Genomic DNA, 22,680 nt, shown 5'->3' on the forward strand with positions numbered 1-22,680 from the left:
CTTGCAGCGCGGCGGTTTTCGCCGTATGTCGAACCCCAAGAGACTGTGAAACTACTAGTCTCAAGGTATCATTTGAGTTAAATGGTCCATACCTACAAGCATAAGGCCAAAGTAATTAAATTCTTTGTTTTGCGTCCCCACCCTCTTAGGTTTTAAAGGTTTTCATGAAAAACACACACAGTGTTGTTATAGTCGTACCTCGCCGGTCTGGGGAGTGTACTCACTGCTGAGAGGTACTTCGAGATCTTTGACAGAGTAGAGACTCACAGAGTTGTTGGATATCAATGATGGTGGTTTATTACTGAAGTGTAAAGTTTACACATCTGATGCCCAGCTACCTCCGACTGAAAATAGTGGGTGATCATCCCTTTTTAAAAAGAAATCCTAACATCCTAATTAGATCAAATTATTAATCCTCCAATCACTAATCAACTAATATTTCCTGATTGGCTACAATAATTAATATATTCTTCCCTTCAAGAAATACATTACTAAACCTTCTCTGATAGGATATTGATCATATAAAATCTTACATGATCTGCATAGGTGACATCATCGTTATACAACATTTCCCTTATGTAATCGTCCCAGGGTCCTGCCTGGAATATTTAAATATTGACTATAAGAATTCACTTTACTGCCTTGACACTAGATGTCACTAATAAAAGTGTCTATCTTTATCCTTGATACTTAGGTGTCAATGACGTAAATACATTAAATGTCCCTAACAACGGAGTTTGAACCAAGATGTGTGAAAATTCATAACGATCATTAACCCTTACACAGACTTGAAAAGTTCAACCCTCTCGTTCACTGACCTTTGTACAGATTCCGAAATTACAAAAACAATATCAGTAATCCAAAGAAAATTTAGTCTGTAACAGTGTATTTGAATAGGAAATTTAGGACATACCCGCTTAGCTTTTCTGAACTAAAAATTTTGTTACATTTTTTTATTTGCTGCAATCAAATTACATTGTGTTAATTTCTTGTGTGTGTTTTTCAGCCGCTTACACGCGTACCTTTTCCCATTTTGAGTGGACGCAAAACAAAAAATTTAATCACTTTGGCCTAATTATGCTCTATGGGATGCGGCATCAATTAAAACGTCGTCTAAAGGTATTGTGTCATTCTAAGTCCTTGAGAAGCTATCCAAATTTGCAAAAAAACCGCCCTAAAAGTTTCTCCTGTTACAACTTGAAAGCGTAGCCCGGCTGGTCTAGAGCAAACACTACTAGTCTACTGGACTTGTCGATATGGTACATGTACTTGTGCATGCCAACACAAGTATTCTGATTACAGTCATGCAATAACTTAGGAGGAGAGAGTGTTTTCTATGTTGACTTTTAAAGAATGTAAACAAAGGCAAAATTTTGGGGAATATAGGCCTAAAGATAACGGAGTAATACTTCAAAATACACTTTGTGAAAACGGAATCGCATTGTCTCGTTGGGAATTACGATTTCATCGAAGTCGTCTACAAAATAAGGGAGGAGCCCCGCGGCATCCGTTCTAAAGCGACAGTTGATACGTTTAAGTATATTGCAAATCTAACTTTTTGGATTACAGTTTTCACTTTCCCTCCAATTGTTTGCTTCCTTTCAAATGTTATAGAATAGCATACTTATGTTGAAAAACCCCACCATTAATGGGGCGAATAGTCCAAGAGCTAAATAGGCCACCAAGGGACTGTGATATCTTCCACAGTTACCTGTGGTCGGTGTATTCCGCTCGGCGTCTATGCCCCCATAGACGTGTGTATATATGCCGAGAAAAAGACACAAGCTTATGTACACACATCTATGGGGGCATAGACGCCGAGCGGAATAGACAGTGAATAGACCGACCACAGGTGACTGTGATATCTTCATATGGGGGGGGGGGGGGGTGTCCCGCCCGAATCGAAAATATCTATCCATGTATATTTCAAAACATGACCCATAGTTAGCGATTTCTTTGAGAAATTTTTGGAAATTTTAAACTTATTTTGTTAAACATGTGAAGGTTTTCCTAAAGCATTGGACATTTGCTTCGGGTGAAAACTCGACCCATGTTTAGGGACTGGTCAGTTTCTTCGGCCTGGGGGGGGGAGGGGGCGGTGGATTATTTTTTGCCGACGTCAAAAAGTGGCTGACCCCCCTATTCCAAATTTTGAAAACAGGGTGACAACCCATATTCCAAATTTCGAAAACATTTCTACATACATTTACATTTTAAATAGTCATTCTATGTTTTAATGAAAATGTTGACATGTCAGTTGTAAGATAGGAATTTCAAAGTGTCAATCTTAAAGTTTGAATACAGTACATTTTGAATGAGCTGTATTTTGAATGAGCTGTTAATGTATTTCACACTTTCTATGATTAACCAGATTCCTTAACTGTTGTACAGAAATGGATGTCAATCATTAATATCAAAGAGGAAAAAGCAGTTAATTAAAAACTTTGATGGGTGTTAAGACTTGCCAGCCATCCTAGTAAATCTCCTGAGGAGCCATATGGAGCTTTTTTAGCCAAATCTGATGTGTACAGTGTCTGAGAGGACCTTTTCTTGTAACATTGAAACCATAAAAGCACAGCTAATAATGACAAAAACTGCCCTTTTTAACTGTTACTTTGTTCATAAAAAAGCATCTTTCCACAGAAAACCTGTGACACAAAGGAAAATAATTGCATCAATGAGAAGGAAAGATATCTTGTCATTTTTCTATCTCTAAAATAAGTCACTGTATCAAATATATATTGTGAAATATTTGTGCATGTTGCTTTCTCATATTGAATTCTCATAGAGAGAACAGAAAAGTATCAGGAATTTGTCATCCTTTTCATATGAAATGCAGATTTCATAATGGTACACTTTCAAGATATCTCTGATTTATTAAAGTATGGCGCCCGAAGGGCGCGCCGAAAAATATGAAACATCCTGATATCTCTGATATATATGCCTTGTAGCTAAAGGTATGCAGTCACCTGTAATCTAAATATGCCCATATATGGTCAAAGGGGCGTTCCTTGGTATTCAAAATGCCCATGTGAGGGCGCTGTTTTTAAAAAGCGGCCACCCGCTTAAAATCTGTGATTGGTCGGATTTTCTCTTTCCATGGTAACTGTGGCAAAATTGGAACAGGTGACAGTATACCTTTAAAGTGGCACTCCCACTTGGTAACATTTTTAAAACACATTTTTTTAGTGCCAACGGTCGATATGTGACGTGGCGACTGCGCGCGGATCGCGAGATATCAATAAAAACATGTCTTCAAAAAAGTAAAAGTTTGAATTCCGGTGGCCCACCTAAATTCAGCTTCCGAACAACGAAGGTTCGGCACTGGGGCCACTGTCAACTAAGCTACGGAGTACGAGTCTACACTGACGCTGCTGTACGCCACAGTGCCACTTGCGTCGGTGATCGGTCATGCCCCGTGGGAGAAAGCTGAGTCTTACTGACTTGGTGAAAAAACGAAAAACAATTTTTGCTGATTCCACCAGAATTCGCATAGGTGACTAGCCCAGTTACGTGCGGTTGATACATAGCGGCCACCGCGTGGTATGCATAGGCGCATACCACGCGCGCGGTGAACCACACGTACTGTGTGGCAGACGAAAAAATGTAGTCATCGGAGGAGGCTAATATTTTACACGTAAAAACTGATATTTATGTGGTATTGGTTAAAATATAATACAACTGATTTAGAATAATGAAAACGACAAAAGCTAAGAAGACGTTTTCAAAAACTGACCTGTGGTAAAGACATAATGCTGTATATAAAGTCATCGCAGTGGGAGGTAAAATTTCGTTCGAACTTATTATGGACTCCCTAGAATATCATCAATCAGCACAACAACAAACCTTCGGGGGATTTCGCGTCATAATCAGAAACGATCGTAAAACTTCGGGATGTGAAAAATACACTCGGGAAATGACATGTTTTTATCGATATCTCGCGATCCGCGCGCAGTCGCCACGTCAAATATCGACCGTTGGCATTAAAAAATGTGTTTTAAAAATGTTACCAAATGGGAGTGCCTCTTTAAAGTCATGCACCTGAAGGGCATGCTGAAAAATGTCTGATATATTAAAGTAATGAGCTTGAAGAGCACGCTGAAAAATATTGAACGTACAGATATCTCTGATGTATGTATGCTTGATATGTTTAAGTTGGGCGTGCTGAAAAATGTGACTGATGATTAAAGTTAGGCTACACGCCCGAAGGGCGCGCCGAAAAATACAACTGAATGATGAAATTTGTGGCTGACATTAGCATTTTAGGCAATGATGAGCCTGTGTCAAAATTCAAAAACACACTGACCCCCCCCTATTTGACATTTCAAAAACATGGTGACCCCCCTATCACCAAAGTCAAAACAGGGTGACCCCCCCCCCCATGAATCCACCCCCCAGGCTGAAGAAACTGACCAGTCCCTTAGGGCCTAGTGATCTTTCGTGAAAAATCGACCCATGTATAGGGATTTTTTGCGAAAAAGTATCCCATTAGGCAGGGCTGCATATACCCGTAAACCCTTTACTATGAGAGTACACCCCCTCCCCTGGCGCCCACTGCACTGTACTCTGTGAAACCTCTGAAAAGGCTCACTTCAGTAGGAACCGCGACTGCACTCTCTGCTTAGAAAGCACGTTCTTGAAAATTGGTCACGTGCCGCACATTGTGCGAATGGCGTCAACAAGTTTATATACACAGCGCCCGCTTTCATTAGTAATGTCCTTTCATGTGAATTACCGGAATGGATTCTTTTGCGCCACGGACGTACTCTTAAGGGTTTAAATAATTTTCAACGGAATTAAATAAACTCAAACGAATGATGGGGAAAAGTTTACAGAGTGTTCTTTGACAAAGGCCTGTGATGCTGAATCTGAGGTGTCCCGGATGTTATTGAAATCATGTGATGACGTTGACCTAACGTGTGTTTGGTAAGTCGAGTCACTATCAGATTTTGGTGCCGATGGCCAAGTTTCTGGAAGCTGTGTCCGTAGTATATTTCTCAGCCGTACCCTATCGCATAGATCGCCCTGACATCAAATATTGATACACCCAGGTCACACTTCCGCCACCAATGTCTTCGAATTAATGAACTTACTGCAAGGTTTTGATGCACCGTGTGTTGAGAGTCGTATCACCTGAGGATGACGTGCTGACCGGAGAGAACCCGTCTCAAGTCCTAACGTGCAAGTGTGGTGAAAATGGTATTGTATCAATCTGTGCAAAATGCTCTGAAAGACTAGTGTATGCTGAAACTTGTGACTGGTTAAACTTAAAGTTTTTTAATATTGAATTGTTAGAAAATTTCCTTTTAACCCCGACCTTCCCCTGTTCAGAGACAAGTAGGAGAAAGAGACTGGTTTATAATTATAATGTGTCGTTCGGCGCCATTGGGGATAAATTAAACTCCCTTAGCTTAGTTGCTGTTATCATAACCAACAAGGCTGAAGTCATTAAAATTCTTTGTTTTGCGGCTTTTTTTTTAATTTCGAGGGGAGCAAAAATCAGTGTATTTTTCTTTCTTTTACCTCCATGGTTGCACGCACAGTCGAAATTGTTGCATATGGATGATGCACGTAAAACATCTATGTTTTACGTCCATGTTGTTAGGTACACAGCGACTTGGCTTTTGTGCCGACAAATTTTTGTTTACAAATTTTGCAAATGTACCGAAAACACCTGCATTTAATAATGCAGAATATCACATCTTACTTAGTGAAAATTTGGAGCTGAAAAAGTAGTTCTACTTCGATTCTTGAATCGGCAGAGCCAATCGGGTACTAGGTAGCACGCAGACACGAAACAATCGAGTAAACACTCTGTGTTTTGGAACCACTTACCCAGAATTTTTAGTGGACGCTACACAAAGAATTTAATCACTTCGGTTTCAATCATAGACCCTAAAATGGCCCAATCCTGCTGATCACTGCATACTTCACGTTGTGTGTTGTGGAGACTGTAACACAGTCTCTCTATCCGCAGAGAGATTGTGGCCTAATCAATGCTGCAAGGGGTCATACCACCATTTCCATGAGTAGGCAAATAATCTTGGTGAGATGTTTACTCAGTGATAAGTTTGCAACTTCCCGCCTTTGTTCCAGGAGTTTTATTTTCCAATATTTGAGCGAACCCTGGAGGAATACCGTACTAGTTTGTCTCAGATTCATTCCCCTGTAAGGACTGGCTCAGAACCGAAACCTAACAGTGAAGACTTTCGGCAGTCTCTTCAGTATTTTGCAAGGTAGGTTTGTTATGTGATCAGATCAAAGTTGTGTTTTCACTGTTTTTTAACATTTACATTGCCAATTCAGTCATTTGCATCTGTGAAGAGAAGGCTGGCACTCTGCAATTGCAGTATATTCAACCACCAGAAGATCTCACAGACTTCCACTTTTCTATTTCAAAACTGGAAGCCATGCACTGTATAAATGTTTTTGTAAATGCAATCACATATCAATTAGCTGTTTCATAATAGGCTCAGCCCACTCCCATTTGTGGTTGCCAAGGACCGTAAACTAGCAGATAATCCATTAGAGGAAGCCCTGCCCATCTAAGTATCAAATAATCTTGATTCAGACTTTGCCCTCATGCAGGCTATCATAACCATAGATCCTTGAGCGAGACTGGATGCATTGCTTCAAAATTACATCACTTTGTGACTGTTGACCTCCAATGGGATTACTTAAACACAAACACAACCTGACAGTCATTTTCTTTTGACGTGCTGTTCACAACACCAAAGATTTACCAAAGACAGTAGAGAAACTATGGTTTTAATATTACTGAAACATACACAGTTTTAATGTAAGTTTTAGTGGCCAACTATTTGATTTAGTAGGATACATGGTGGGATCCAGTTGTCAACTGCGGGATTTTTCTCGGCCACTATAGGTTTTTAATGGTCCACGGAGTGGTTTTCATTACCCACCCCTATTTTTAACTTGCCCTGTTGCTTGTAAAACCCAAGGATAGCTTGTACCTCCATACTTCACTTGTAATTGTGATAACTTAATCAAATGAATGACTTTGTAATGGAGATGTATGTAGACCGACATTTAGTGATGTCGTGCTTAAGACTTGTATTTTAACAGACACATTATTTTATTGAACCCCCAGACATTGCTTGATTCAACCACAAATCTGAATTCTGTAGGGAAAACGAAATGTTTAACTAGGATTTTTATTTCATTTAATGGTTTCCAATTGAGAGAGTAATGACAGTGTCAACATTTATCAAGAAATACTGCAGGGCTCGAAATAATACCTGTCTGCCTGTCCCGGACAAGTGAAATTTGGCCTTGGACAAGTAGTTTTGAAAAGTACTTGTCCAAGTGGACAGGCAGGTTTTTTCAGCCTGCAACCAGTATTTCAACCTATTGACTACAGCAAATATTCATAAGTTTAAATTTATGTACCTTTTAAAATTTTGAAAATCATTATTTGGATATTTACCTATCAGAAGAAAGTAAAAGAAAGTTCGATAATATCTAATCACTGTTTACAGGAGGCAGCCGCGTTGATTTATCTAAGGTCACGCCTCAAATCTCTTAGATTGGGAGATTCTCAGAGCTATCTCGACACTGAGGGCGCTGTTATGCCAGTTTGCATACGACACAGTCATGAGTTTGTTGAATTGAATTTAAATTAGTATAGTTTCTTAGAATAAATTGTGCCATTTTGGACAGGTACTTTTCTCACTGGGACTGGTACTTTTTATTTTGACTTGTCCAGTGGACAGGTGGTTGAAAAAAGTATTTCAAGCCCTATACTGCATAAAATTTCATGAAACTTTTCACAGATGACAATCTCAGAACATTTTGATGATACTGTGTGTCATATTAATTATCTGCTTATTTGCATATTTATGAACTTTTTTGATTAGTGATATAAAACGCCAAATTCCTACACCAAATTTGATGATACCTGCCACAGATATTGATCTGATAGATATCTAACTGTACTGAGAAGTATCGAGCAGTGCATTTACATATTTAATGAAGTTTCGTAGTAATAAGTCATGTAATTCCAAAATAACTGCATCAATTCGATGAATCTGCTGCAGATACCGATCTGAGAGATACTGACTGTGTGGCCTTCAGTTGTGTGAAGTTAATTTAGGGTTCATTTGCATATTTAATAAACATTGTAATAGTGAAATGACTGTAATATTATGGCACCAAATATAGTGAATCTGCTACAGATATTGATCTGATAAATATCCAATTGTTCCCTGCAGCATTGAATAGTGTCAAGTTAACAAAGTGGCCATTTGCATATTTAATGAGCTTTGTGATAAGTGATATTATTCTGAAATTACAGCATTAAATTTGATGAAACATGCTGCAGATGTTGATCTGCTAGATATCTAATTGTCCCATGAAGAACGGAGCAGTGTCAAGTTAATAGACAGGTCATATGCATGTTGAAATGAAGTTTTATAATTAGTGATTTACTCCAAGAGTACTGTGCGAAAGTTGATGAAGCCTGCTACATATAGCGATCTGACACATATCTGATTGTTCTGTGAAACGTACTACTACGTAATGAACCTGTGTAAACCACGTGAGCACATATCTGATTATAACTGTAGAGCTGTTGAGTACTGCTGAAAATTTCCATGTGGATGAGACCAATGTCAGTTTGCCCTAGCTGGAGATATCTGTCTTGAACGAAGCAGGATAGATTGTACTCTCTCAGACATACAAATACTTTGTCATTGTCAGTAGATATAAAAACAAACTTCGTTGACATACTGTGTATGATAGTAGGCATCTTTAAAGGCATTTGTTGGCACCAGATTGTCTCATCAGAAAATAGATTATAATTTCAATGGAAAACAAAAGGCTATCACCTCCATTATCATCTTATAGACCAGAACAAAGGCGATCCCAGGGATCGCCAGAAATGTCCTTAAATCTGCCCGATGATTTGTCTTTAGCCGAGGCACAGAAATATCCAGTACCAGTCTTTTCCAAATTTGTTGAAAGGTATGCAGAATCTTGTGTGTTAGCTGGCATTTAACAGTCAAACATATGGTCTATTTACATGGATTTTGCATTTTCGTCACAGTTATATGATACAGCTAGTGTTGGAAGTTAATTATGAAGTCAAAGTCTCTGAAGATGAGAAGACAAGGATGGAGAACTTCCTAAGACGGGCCGATGGAAGTCTCCAGTGCTTTCTTGGTGACATATTTGAACGACTGGCAAGGGTGGCAAAATCCCCATGGGGGAATCCAACCCTGTTGAAGATCATGAAGAACATGGAAGTGACACCTGATGACAGTAAGTGACCATTCAGTGCTCTCAGCAAGTACTGTCCACCAATGAGTAAAGCCAAACAGGAGTACATGTATGTAAACTCCTTTGTTGCATCACAGGGAAGTCAACATATACAAACAAACAACCAAATGAAAAAATCAACCAAATAAATAAACAAAAAATACAAATAACCAACAAATCAAACAAAAATAAGTTAATAAACCTACAAAGTCAAAAACACAAGTAAATAAATAAATAAATGAATAAAAGAGAAAACAATAAATTGAATAAAAACTGAAATAATTGACCAAACTACACGTGCAACATATTCAAGATAAGACAGGCTCCAAAACAGTAATGAAAAGCTGTAGAATAAGCTGCAATAGAATATTACAAGAAGACACCTTAACCTTGCTATGGTAGCTTGTATCATTAATTTTGATGAGCCAGGTTGCACGATTTGATATGTGTGTGTGTCTCCATTGTGACAGTTGCCAACCACTGCATACTTTACCTTGGTATTTGATGGACGGTGCATCAAAATGTATTCAGATGCACTTGACATTGCAAGTATAATGGGCATAAGCCCTCAGAAGCTATTAAATATTTTATGAACACTCACTCTGGCTTGCCACATTTAACCAAACATTAGCAAAATGTTGTTTATGCTATTTTCAAATGAGTAATTGTGTCAGTCAATCAGTAATTTGCATATCTAATGGGCTTTCACAATGCGGCACATAAAATGTAAGGACTTGTACCAATGGCAAGTAAACTTGCTATGTACATAATTGATAATATAATGATATGACATCAGTGAAAGAAATTTAGCATTTCATTTAAGCTACCGGACTTGTCTGAGTATAAGCCCCTGCTCATGTATAAGTGAATGTTACAATTTTCACTGCTATGATGTTGTTTTCACAAGATGTAGACAGTTTGATATTGGAATGTTGAGTATGGTAATTACTAATGTCTTTACTTAATGATATTTTTAATTGAAGCCATACATACTGAAAATTGGTTGTGATGTTGGTCATAAATGCGAAGTCACAATCTTATGGCAATATGTTAGAGAAAAGTTTAATTTACACACAACTGCAACATTGAAATGGGAGCTTTTGGGTCAAATTGGTTTAGATCTGGTCAAAGGATTCTCTGTGAACTTGACTTACAAGTACAAGTAAAAGCACAGGGAGCCCTTCTTCCTTGTTTATATGTCTGTCTGTGTTTGTTTGTGTGTAAGTACACTTACACACAAACACAGACAGACACATACACAAGGAAGAAGCGCTCCCTGTGGTAAAAGGAAAATAGCGTATTCTTTTTCCCCTTGAATTCAAATACATCAAAGAGGACAAATACACTCTGTTTTAATAGTCATTAAAATTAATCGTGTGGCACTGCCATGTTCTGAAAATGAAAATAGTGTTTTTAAATTTCTAAGTTGCAAACTTTCTGTTATCATTTTGCACAAAGTTCCATATGTGTCTCTGAGACTCAAGACCTAAGTGTGTGTATAGATATGAGAAATCATTATATAGTTATATATTTATATTGTGAAGGAAGGTACTTTTGTTCAAACTAAATTTTCTTCTAATTATTGTACGAAATATTTTTCAACTTATCCCTTCTTGGAAATTCTTTTGTGTATTTCAGTCGATGAATGCCTCCAAAGTGAGGGACATATGCTGATACAACACAGGCTACAGACCCTGTATCATAATGAATGCTACATGGAAGCTATCAATCTATCGCTGTGCTGTTCCTCTCATCCAGAATTTGGAAAGCAGAAGTGCTATTTGGAGATGGCATTGTGGTGTATGTGTAAACAGAATTATTGGTATCTGGTTAAAGACCAGGTAGGTGGATTTAAACAATTACTACTACACTATAGATAGTAGATAGTACTACTTTGTGCCCATGGACGCCCAAAGTTCAGTGAATTGTGTTGTATTCTGATAAGAAAATGCACAGATTTATTTATGTTATGACTTTGCAAGTATGTCAAGGCATTGGTAACTATAGCGAAAATACCTAGATTAAACAAAGTGTATTATATGGTCAAAATTTGGCAACTTGTTTGTTTTGTTAAACTATTACAGATAGACCAGAGAAATAGTGACAGATGTGGTCACATGACTGAAAATTGACATTTTACCACCAAAATTCATACCTTTTGAAAAAAGTGAAATTTCCACTTGTAAACTCAAAAATGTTTTGTTTTTCTGCATCTTCAGAAAGAGTAATTAAGTTTATCACTCAACATATGGGACACCATGCCTTTAACAAAATCATTTGCCATATCTCTCTAATTAATATTCTAAAATGAATGTGAAATGTAAAAAATTGCTGAATATTTTTTAGGTTTTTGAAGAAATATATTGCAAAGGTTAATAATTTTTAATGAATTAGTGGTTGTTCCATGAGCTTCATTGCTATTTTATAGCTACATGTACTAACAATTTGGTTTGAATTATTTTCGTCTACTGGTTGAAATATCTCCAAATTTTTCATGCATAATTTTGACGGGAAAATATTGTCTGTTAGTCATGCGTCATGGATGAAATCCAAACATTTGCACTAAACTCATTTCGAGATAATGAAATTGCTGATTTTCTAGTCATTATTATCAGAACTTCATAAATCTTGATCCGAAACTATTCTTAAATGAAATAAGTCTCAGACCCGTGTCGTTTTGACTGAGCAAGAGACATTTTCACTATACAAGCAAATAGAAAAGCATGCCTTAAAATTCTAGCTCTTTTTGATTAACTTTTATGACAGTCATGGGGCCTTTGTTTACATTCTTTGTTAGCCATCCTCAAATTTTCCTAAAACTTATCCTCCTGCCAAGTTAAAAAAACAAACACAGAAATGAAACATGATGTGAATACATACACTAATTGTAATAAACACTATGTTTGTTGTTCATCAGTCTGCATTAAACATGTAGTCAACAAAAAAAGGATTTTATTTGAGGTAGCTAATGTTTAACATTGACAATAGGTCCATGATAAAACCTATGCAAAGCAGGCTGCTTGTGTACCTATACTTATCATGTTTTCAGTGGTTTTTCATCAGTGTCATATTTTCTAACTCATATTTGTTTCGTAAGTACAATGGTAGATGAAAATTTCATGTCATGATTAAAACACTATTTGCCCAGTTCTTGCCAATATAAAACAATCACAACAATTTTTTTTTCTATGGCTGAATGTGGATGTGGTTTTAGCCATTGCGTACATGAAACGCACTGACAAAGTTTGATCATGAACACTGATAAAATGGTCAATTACAATTGGTAACTGATTTTGTAGAAGCTGAAATGCCGTAAATCTCTATTGACCATAGGAAATATTGACGGATAAGTAGTTTTGTGTTACCTGTGTCACTTCTTGATGATTTTCCATCCCAATAGTTGAAGCAAATGTCCTGTTGTGACGTGGTAAATATGATAAGAGCCTTTGAACGAGAGGATCAGACATGTGCCTTGAACATGGCCAGGCAGGGCCTGATTATATATTGGTCAAGAAAGCAACCCTGCAGATGTGGGCAAGATATTGCCATTCTCTGGGTGGAGATGGAGATGAAATGTTGTAACAGTGATCAAGAGATGGTACTGAAGATACTCACTTTGCAAGATATATGTGCTGCTTCCTTCAAAAACCAAACCTATATTTGTGATTTCGTTAAAGCAGTCGGATCAAAGGTTTCCAATGAGGTAGGTGAAATGCTTGAATAGCACTGGGAAAAAGATACAAAGTGTTATGAAATATAAAAAATAGTAAATTCTCAGTGTATTTTTTTCAGGAATTAAGAACTTATCCAGTAGTAGAATGGAAGTCATCTATGTTGGATTACAGGATTATTGGATAATTATTTGCCTATAATATTACTGTAATAGTTGTAGGATTTACTTAAAACACTGATCAGAGCTTATATCTCACAGATTTGAACTCTGATTTGGACCCTAAAATAATGGAACTGTGGACTGTTGCAAAGGGAGACACTTGCAGAAAAGTTAAAGGGACATTATTGCTATCTTTTGACTTTTTTCATTTTTTCAATGACTGAAATCCCCAGTCTAATAAATAGGAGACCCAAATTATGACCATGGATGGCATTAAGGATATGTAAAACCACCTTCTTGCTCTTTATGGCGTTGGGTTTAATATTGGTAAGGGTGTCCGCGCAATTTGAACCAACCGCCATGATTGAACCCCGGCACATAAAGAATATTACTACGCATACGTCAACCATCATACTACAGCTATTGAACACGGGCTGCCTGTGACCTATACACTAACTTCAGCACAATGGATATCAAGGAGCACATGCATGAACAAATGCACATCTCACAAACTACTGTAAAATAGTGAAACAATAAACAGGGCATTTGCTTGTTTGATTTTAGTATCGAATGACACGGACTGTGAAACAGAAATAAAACCATAGATGCAATTGGTTCTATGGTAAAACTAAAACAAATGTCAGATTGCTGTGGCGAGAGTGAAACAGGTACAGGATAATACATTTTCTTTGCATTTGATCGTTAGCAAATCTTCTTCAAATTTTAATATTTTTAGGGCATTTTCTTGCCATTCCGTTGGTTTTCTACAAACGCGACATGATCACTTGTTGAACTTGGAAAGTCGCTCTCGGACTGAACAGTGCACAGTGTAGAATCAGTGACACTGTGACACCGCGCTGGCCAGGGTCGATACTGCTCGCAATTTGAGTCACCTTTTGATTCACAAGATCTGTTCGAACATTATTATTCTCTATGCTGCGAAATTATTTGTATCAGTTGAATAGCATTTTGAACCAAAAGTGAGTACATGACAATGACAGAGACTTGAGACGGCAGCAGTCACCCTTGCTTTCCAAATTCCGGTCACTTGTTTGTGGCATTGACTTTGCTGACTGACAGTGACAGAGTAATAGCGAAATCAAATATTGCTAAATAACGCAAACACCGATTGCAGGAAATCGGTCATGATAAATAATTGCCGTGGAAACCATAAAATTCATGTTACAAGCACAAACATATTGTTTGTCTCCACAATTTTGCATTGTAGAGTTGAAAACACAAGACAGCATACATTCCCAGAGACATGCATCCTTTACTGGCACTGCAGAACAATTTTTGTTCCAATGAAGGCCAGGTTGAAACATAGACTCTGGCTGGAGTGAAACACAAAGTTCTCGGGACGAAGTTCTTTATCTGCCCGTTGTTTCATTTAGACGTGCTTTAAAACAAATAGAACAGCGTGAATACGTCATATGACTGTTCATTCCAGAGACACTACTAGGCTAAGATTTTAAAATCTTAGCCTAGTAGTGTCTCTGGAATGAACAGTCGTATGACGTATTCACGCTATTCTGATTACTGACCAGAGGATGGGGCCAGTCGATCAGGAACTTTGCAACTGGATGTCGATGCATAATATTCTGACTCCAAGGCGCATTTGATATTATTTCAATGCTGATGTCTGCAAATTTGACAAGCTCTCCTCAGGACTCTGTGCATGATTTCACACCCATGTAGTAACTTGTCTTTTGGTAGATCCATTGTGAGACTGCATGAGTACAGGATGAGTTGCTTCAACGTTTAGCCGATTTGGCTTTTCTTGTGGTAGCAGCATCATGCATGCAGTTACTGGTTTTCACCTAGCTTTCTATCGTGGCAGGGTTGTGTGTTAGTTTATACCATGCCAGCTATGCAGCCAAGGGCTCCCATGCCCACCACTGTCCTGCTGACCGCAGCGGCTCAGATTTGCTGCACGGTTTCTCCGCCAAAAACAGCTGATGTTTAATCCTAAACTTGCACTGATGTTCGTTTTCGAGCACACCCACCTCGCCTGCGTGTCCGATGTGCTAAGCTGCGCTTGTAAACTTATGCAAAGCCCACTTTTCTTGCTGTATGTGAGGGAAGCGTTGGTTCATATCCGCCACCATTACACCCATGAGCATTGACCAGCCTTGCAAACAAAAGAGCATCCACCAAATCGAACTTTGAAAGTTTACATTCAAAGAGGCATGCAACAAGAGAAAATTATGAAATTTGTAAAACTTCTGAAGAGAAAAAAGGAAAATTGTAAGGGAGTAGAAACTGATCATTATAGACAGTAAATAGCTGAGTGGGTGTGCTCCAAAATGAAACTCAATGCAAGTTTTGGATTAAAAATCGTCTGTTTTGGGCAGAGAAACCGCGCTGCAAAATTAGAGATGCTGCCAGCAGTCAGCAAGGCTGAGAACCGGTAACACAGCCCTGCCACACAGAGCTAGCTTTCACCCAACAGTGTACATGTAGATGTATGTGTCAGTCTCCAAAATATATTGCTCCAATCTCGCGATTACCTCAACACTAATGTGATTCTCCTGAAGTTAATTCCTTCACTTTACTCTGTTTATTTTCACACATGGATGCTTACAGCGGCCTAGCGGTTAGCAGTGTGGTCTGATCGCAGGTCAATGCTTGCCGACTCTGGGGTTAACAGTAGACCACCTAAAACCCCTGACCCGAGGTTTTCCTACACAGTGTAGGCAGATGGGATGGAAGTTGTCTATGGTCCACCATTTTTCAGACATCTTTCAATAAGTTGAACAACATCAGTAATTGCTCGTTGGCAACAATATTGGTGAAAAAAGGTCAAAAGATAGCGATAATGTCCCTCTAAGGGAGCGCTGCACTCAACTCAGCGTATTTAACTCAAAAATCACTTTTTTAGCAAGTATTCATTCAATTTTAATTAATTTATTAACCTGAGATTAAAATATTGGTTGGATTTACCTTTAGTCTGTCAAGCAGTTGTAAGTTGCGTGATAAAGAAGTGTTAATTCATGCACATATATGCAAATCACCTGATTTCTTGGCTTTTCTTTCCTCCCAATTTCAAGATTTCCAAAGAATTTAACTCCACTCTGGCTGCTTGGTCAAATTTTCTGAAATTTTCACATTATGTTCTAAATGCTATACAACAAAAAGAGTATTTTGTTTGGCAATAACATTCTTACATTTTGAAAAAGAGGCATTGTAATTATGCTAATCATGTTTTTACTCCTGCCAACGCATGCCACCTTTAGTGGTTATTTAGCATGTGTAATAGGGCTGTTCACAGTTTACGTCACTGTTCTCTCATTAATATGCAAAAATAAATATTTGTCCGCATTTTTAGATTACGCTTTTGAAAATTACGCATGCAAAAACGACGAAAACACATCTTAGTAGGCGACTGCTAGTGTAACAATGAATACTAAAAGGCATATTCACGACTCAGAGTACAAGCTGCAAAAACGGCCATGTATGCAACATTGATAAAATTTGTCCGCATTTCAAGCTGCGTGTCCGATGTCGCGCGCGTACAGCTATATTTAGTAACAAACCTGTAACCGTGAACAGCGCTATTCACATAATGGTATAAGCTTGCAAAGAATTCTTATTTTAGTCCCCTTGGATGAAGTCATGGGGGACGTAGGTTGTTTTCTGTCTGTCGGTCTACACAGTTATCTGAGATATGCGTGGCACAATTTCTTTCAAACTTGGGACAAGGATAATACACAATGACATACATATGCACATTGATTATATCAAATATGGTGGCCACTGTCTTGCAATGTTTTCATGTCTAGAGCCATTACTAAGACATGCCTCAACAAATTTCTTTTAAACCTGGCACAAGGACAACAGAAGATGATTTACATACAGTGTCAGATGTCTTCATAATTAGATCCAATACAGGTGGCATTTCCTTATGATTTCTTTATGTCCAGAGGCATTATTAAAACATGCTGTTACAGATTTCTTTCAAACTTAGCACAGGCACAGCATATGATGATTTACATACAGTGTCAAATGTCTTCATGATTCAATCCAATATGGTCAACAGGTGGCCATTACGTTTTGATTATTTTATTTCCAGAGGCATAACTAAAACATGCCGCGACAGATTTCTTTTAACCTTGGCAAAAGAATGACTAACGTAACTAAAATGTGCATGTCAAATGTCTTCATGATACATCCAATATGGCCACCAGGCAGCCATATTCAGCTCCCATTTGCCACACATATATGGTAACTGAGAGGTTGGTTGAAAAAAGTCTGTGACATGTTTGTCTGTATGTATGTATGTATGTATGTATGGATGGATGGATGGATTGATGGATGGATGTTCGTTCAATGCAAAACTCCCAAACCACTTCACATGTTAAGCTGATTTTTGGTATAGTGATGCCAATGTGGTCTAGATGTGCTGATGTTAAAATGAACCTGTCAGTCTCAGAAATATGCAAACAAGTAGATAAAAAGGCAAAAATGGTGAAAAAGCAAGAACTCAGGAACTATTCATCTGATTATTGTCATATTTGAGTTTTAGATACAATAGGCCACACTCATTTAACCATATTGATTCGATGTCAATATTGGCTGCTTTCTATTTTTAATGAATTTTTTCTCTATTTTTTGCCATTTTAGTAAATATAACTTCTCTGAAACTAATGGTCCGATTGCTTTAAAATTTGGTGTGCAGGCTCCTTGTGATTACTAAAATATGATCCATCAAAATTAAAATGAAATTTGCATATTGCATTTTTGGGGCAATTTCGCCATATTTGGTCAAAAAATCTTCTTTGAAATTGTGTTTACCATTACTTTCATATTGGCTGCGCAGGTTCCTAGGAGTGACCTGAAGATGTCTTGGTGAACTCAAGACAAAATTTGCATATTTTTGGTACTTTTGCCATGCTTTCAAATTTGGTACACATATGAAATGTTGTGGGTCATTCATCCAAATTTAAGTACTGCCTGTGTGAATGGTTCTGTTAGTCCCCATGGACACCGTCTGGGGGGACTTATAGGTTTGGTCATGTCCGTGCGTCCGTGTGTGCGTGCGTGCGTGCTTGCGTCCGTCCGTGTGTGCGTCCGTCCGTTCACGCAGATATCTCAGACATGCCATGGTCAATTTCTTTCAAACTTTGCACAAGGATAGTACCCTACCCCATACAGATGCACATCGATTTGTTTCACAATGCGATCAAATTTGGCCGTGTTAGAGGACTTTTTAGTTTACACCTCCATAGACTCCCATGTATAAGGCAGTTCACCATAGACTCCCATGTATAAGGCCAAGAAAAATAAAAATTTAGTTTCTCATCGTATTCATATTGCAAAAAGGATGCAGTGACACAGTTTTTAGTCCCCACGGATGAAGTCCAGGGGGCTTATAGATTGGGTCATGTCCGTCCGTTCACGCAGATATCTCAGATATTTTGACAAAATGTCACGTGACCTCGGTGACCTTTGACCTCAAATATACATATTTGTCCATAACTCAGTAACCACAAGTGCTACACCCTTCATATATGGTATGATGGGACACCTTATGACGCCACATATTGTACCTCATTAATTATGCGCATATCTAATTTTGAGCGAGCCAATAGGGCTAGAGGTCTGATTTTTGGTATATAGGGACAACTTAGCAATATAATTTTTTTGACAAAATGTCACGTGACCTCAATGACCTTTGACCTGAAATATACATATTTGTCCATAACTCAGTAACCACAAGTGGTACACCCTTCATATTTGGTATGATGGAAGACCTTATGACGCCACATACTGTACCTTATTAATTATGCACATATCAAATTCTGAGCAAGCCAATAGAGCTGGATGTCTGAATTTTGGTAGAATAGACATCAAATCAGGTCCAATAATCGTTATTATTCAAGGTAACTAAGTATAACTATAGGATATAAATTTTTTGACCAAATGTCATGTGACCTCGATGACCTTTTACCTAAAATATACTTTTATGTCAATAAATAAGTAACCACAAGTGCTATGTCCTTTATATTTAGTAGGATGGGAGACCTTATGACAACACACGCTTTACCTCATTAATTATGCACATATCTAATTCTGGGCAAGCGAATAGAGCTAGAGGTCTGATTTTTGGCATACAGGGATTAATTAGCTATACATTTTTTCCAAAATGTCACGTGACCTCGATGACCTTTGACCTTGATTATACATATATATGCATAACTCAGTAACCACAAGTTCTATACCCTCCAATTTTGATAGGATATTAGACCTTAAGATGTCACATCTTGTACCTCATTTATTATGCGCATATGTATTTCTTGGCTGGCCAATACAGCTAGAGGTCTGATCTTTTTTCCCGATTTAGAACCATAACTTAGACATGCCTCATGTGTTTCAAATTGGGAACAACGACATAGACCTATGTTCCCATAGATCTCAACATATACGCTCCAGTGATACTTCTTAATGACCACATTTCCCTGCCCCATAAGACTAATACCCCTATCACAAGTGGGGACTATGTCATTGTCAATGACTTGTTATGAGAAGAGTATGATTGTGATGTTCCAGGCTTAGGTGTTATCTATAGGAATGATGCAATTCTAGAAGCTTTGTGAGGTAAATGATATTTTAACTGAATTTGACATACATTGTATGTAAGTAATCTTCTGTAAAAACCCTATCAATTTGACCAGAAAAAATTACTATGATTTTAAATAAATTAATTAGGAAATCAACAAAGCCGAAATAATTTTAGTGTAGAATTATTGGAAAGTTCCACTTTTTTGACAGTTCATAAGTGAAATATACTTACCATCTATGGATGATTAAAACATATAAAGGCAACTATCCTGAAGTCCCATCTCAGACATATTCTGTACCGTACATGATTGATTGTTCTGTGTATGTTATAAAAATGAAAATGTTCGAAGTAGATGTCATGATAGGTTGAATTAATAGAAATCAAAAAAGCCCCAATTTCCATTTATGGTTAACTTGATAAGGATAAAATAAAATTAGTTTTGAACAGAAACACATGGTCAACAACAACAGAGTTCTGTCATGATGTACTACATGTCAATACATACATAATGTAATCACTGGGTACTTTTTATCTCATTTGTCTAGTAGACAAAGTCCACATGATAGCTTCTTTGAGTAAGAGAATCTAGACGGCAGCTTTGAAATAATTTAATTTATAACTTCAATTCCAGGTTATCAAAGAAGTATTGCAACCTCTGTCTGTACTTTGTCTGCAAGGAATGAAAACCATAGTGACACGGGACAACGCGGAGGTCAAAGCAAACAAAAGAAGAGAGAATAGTAAGCTTGTGTGTGCTTTAATTGTGTTATTCAAGAGAGCTGATTTCCTTCTTTTCAAAGACAGTGTACTTACATACTTTACTATCAAGCCTAACATTGGAACATATAATTGGATGTCCAATATCTTCAATTCTAAACCAGAAGACCATGGCTTAGTTGAAGAGCTTGTAATGTGGCCAATAATGGAAGATGCTCACCGAGCTAACATAGTACATTGTTTGAAAACTCAGCGACCAATCCCTATCAACCCATACAGGAAAGGGAAAGATGTCATTAAGGACTGTAAGAAGTTAATATATCAGTGTAGAAAACCCTACAAGCGTCGCACAGGATGTGGACGTGTCAAAAGAGAGAGTAATAGGATCACATGTACAGGTATAGTTTGTAATCAGACAAATGCTCAAGAAATGCTTGTCACTGAGAATGGAAAAACATCGATTGATAAAGCTGTGAAAAGGAAGGTTAAGCCAGTACTCTCTGAAGAGAAGAAATGTTCACATCAAATGCAGCTGTCAGGCGAGTCATGCACCACTCAGCCACTGGCCCTCAACATTGGAGGCACCAGAAAAAGCCGTACTGATGAGAAGTTAGCTGATGGCAGCAATTTGCCAGAGTTTAAACATGTTGAGCCTAAGAGAAAAATATCAACGTGCTTCATTAACAACAACACCAGTAAAAGCAGTGGTGATGACAAGGTAGCTGTTGCCAGTAATGTACCTATGTTGAAGCATGGTGAGCTAAAGAGGAAAATACAGACCTGCTTCATTGACACCACCAGCCAAAGCAATACTGGTGAGAAGGTAGCCGGTGCCAGCAATTTGCAAGTGTTGAAGCACAGTGAGCCAAAGAGGAAAATAAAGACCTCCTTCATCGGCAGCATTAGTGAAAGCAATAGTGGTGAGAAGGTGGCTTGTGCCAGTAATGTGCCAGTGTTGAAATGTGGTGATCCAAAGAGGAAAGTACAGATCTGCGTCATCAGGAGCACTAGTGAAAGCAATACTGGTGAAAAGGTAGCTGGTACCAGCAATTTGCTAGTGTTGAAGCACAGTGAGCCAAAGAGGAAAATAAAGTCCTCCTTCATCGGCAGCTCTAGCGAAAGCAATAACGGTGAGACGGTGGTTTGTGCCAGTAATGTGCCAGTGTTGAAACATAGTGAACCAAAGAGCAAAATAGAGACCTGCTTAATCGACAGCAAAAGCAATGGTGAAAAGTTACCTCATGCCAAGAATGTGTCAGCACTGAAATGCAATGTGAAGATTGAAGCAAATCCTGAAACCAAACTACTTCTAACTGTATTGGAGACAGATAACATTCCAAAAAAGCAGGAAGTTTGGCAAAAGAAGCTTCAGTCTACAGACCTATATGTGCCATTTTCCATGTTGAGATTTTCATCTTCATCATGCCAACAAAACCCTGACACCATAAGGAGTAGCAATCAAGCTAATGCTTTGGACTGTTCTGTTTTTCCCAGAAGAAACTGGAGGCAACTCCTGTGGCATTAGGAAATCTAACGATAGTAGCTGCATGGATATCTCTCGAGGAATCCACAGTAAAGATACCCAAAAAAGTCTGTTCACTAAAGGTAATACCACTGCAATAAAAAGGAGATCCTCAGTACATTCAAGGGACAGTGGCCAATGCTATGTCAATGAAACAAAATGCGGTGAAAGCACGTGTATCGATGTGGAACAATCACATTTTCTGACTGACAATCTGGTCCAAGATAAGCCATGTCTGACCAAAGATGTGTCCGATACCAGAGTTGCTCACAGTATCTACATGTCCACTCATGGCAATGAACCAGTTGGACAAGATATACCTGAAGAGAAGGGCATCCCGAATTCAGCTGAGTGGAATACAGAGCAGAACAAGCACCTTGCCATGCCAGATTCTGCTGCTGGTAGAAAACGTACACTTCCTCCAGAGCAAGTCAAACAGAAGTCAGGTTCCAGACAGGAGCTGATACAGCAATCAAATCAAATGAAAATTGCACAAGAAAAAATTAGTGGTGATATAAATGCTGAATTATATCTGAAGTCAAATGGTGATCATCATGACGCTACAGAAAGTGGATCTTTCATGTTGGACAAACAACGTTTTCTGCCTCATATGAATGCCAGTACCATCGAGATTCCTTCTGAAAGTGATCTGGTTATCAAGGTTGAAAATATCCCAGTTGGACCAAAAGACTGTGCCAAGGCAACGGGCACCAAAGACAGCGTAAAGAAACCTGTATTAACAGATGAATTGGAAAGGGCCAAATGTGAACC

General features: G+C 38.1%; 1 protein-coding gene across 1 annotated transcript in view; it reads right to left on the reverse strand.

Moving 5' to 3' along the window:
• LOC139149487 (cytidine and dCMP deaminase domain-containing protein 1-like) overlaps nt 1-22,680 on the reverse strand; it is a 696,744-nt gene that overhangs the window by 592,162 nt on the left and 81,902 nt on the right. The window lies entirely within an intron of this gene.

This window comes from Ptychodera flava, chromosome 14, assembly GCF_041260155.1.
Source record: "Ptychodera flava strain L36383 chromosome 14, AS_Pfla_20210202, whole genome shotgun sequence".
Lineage (NCBI taxonomy): Eukaryota > Metazoa > Hemichordata > Enteropneusta > Ptychoderidae > Ptychodera > Ptychodera flava.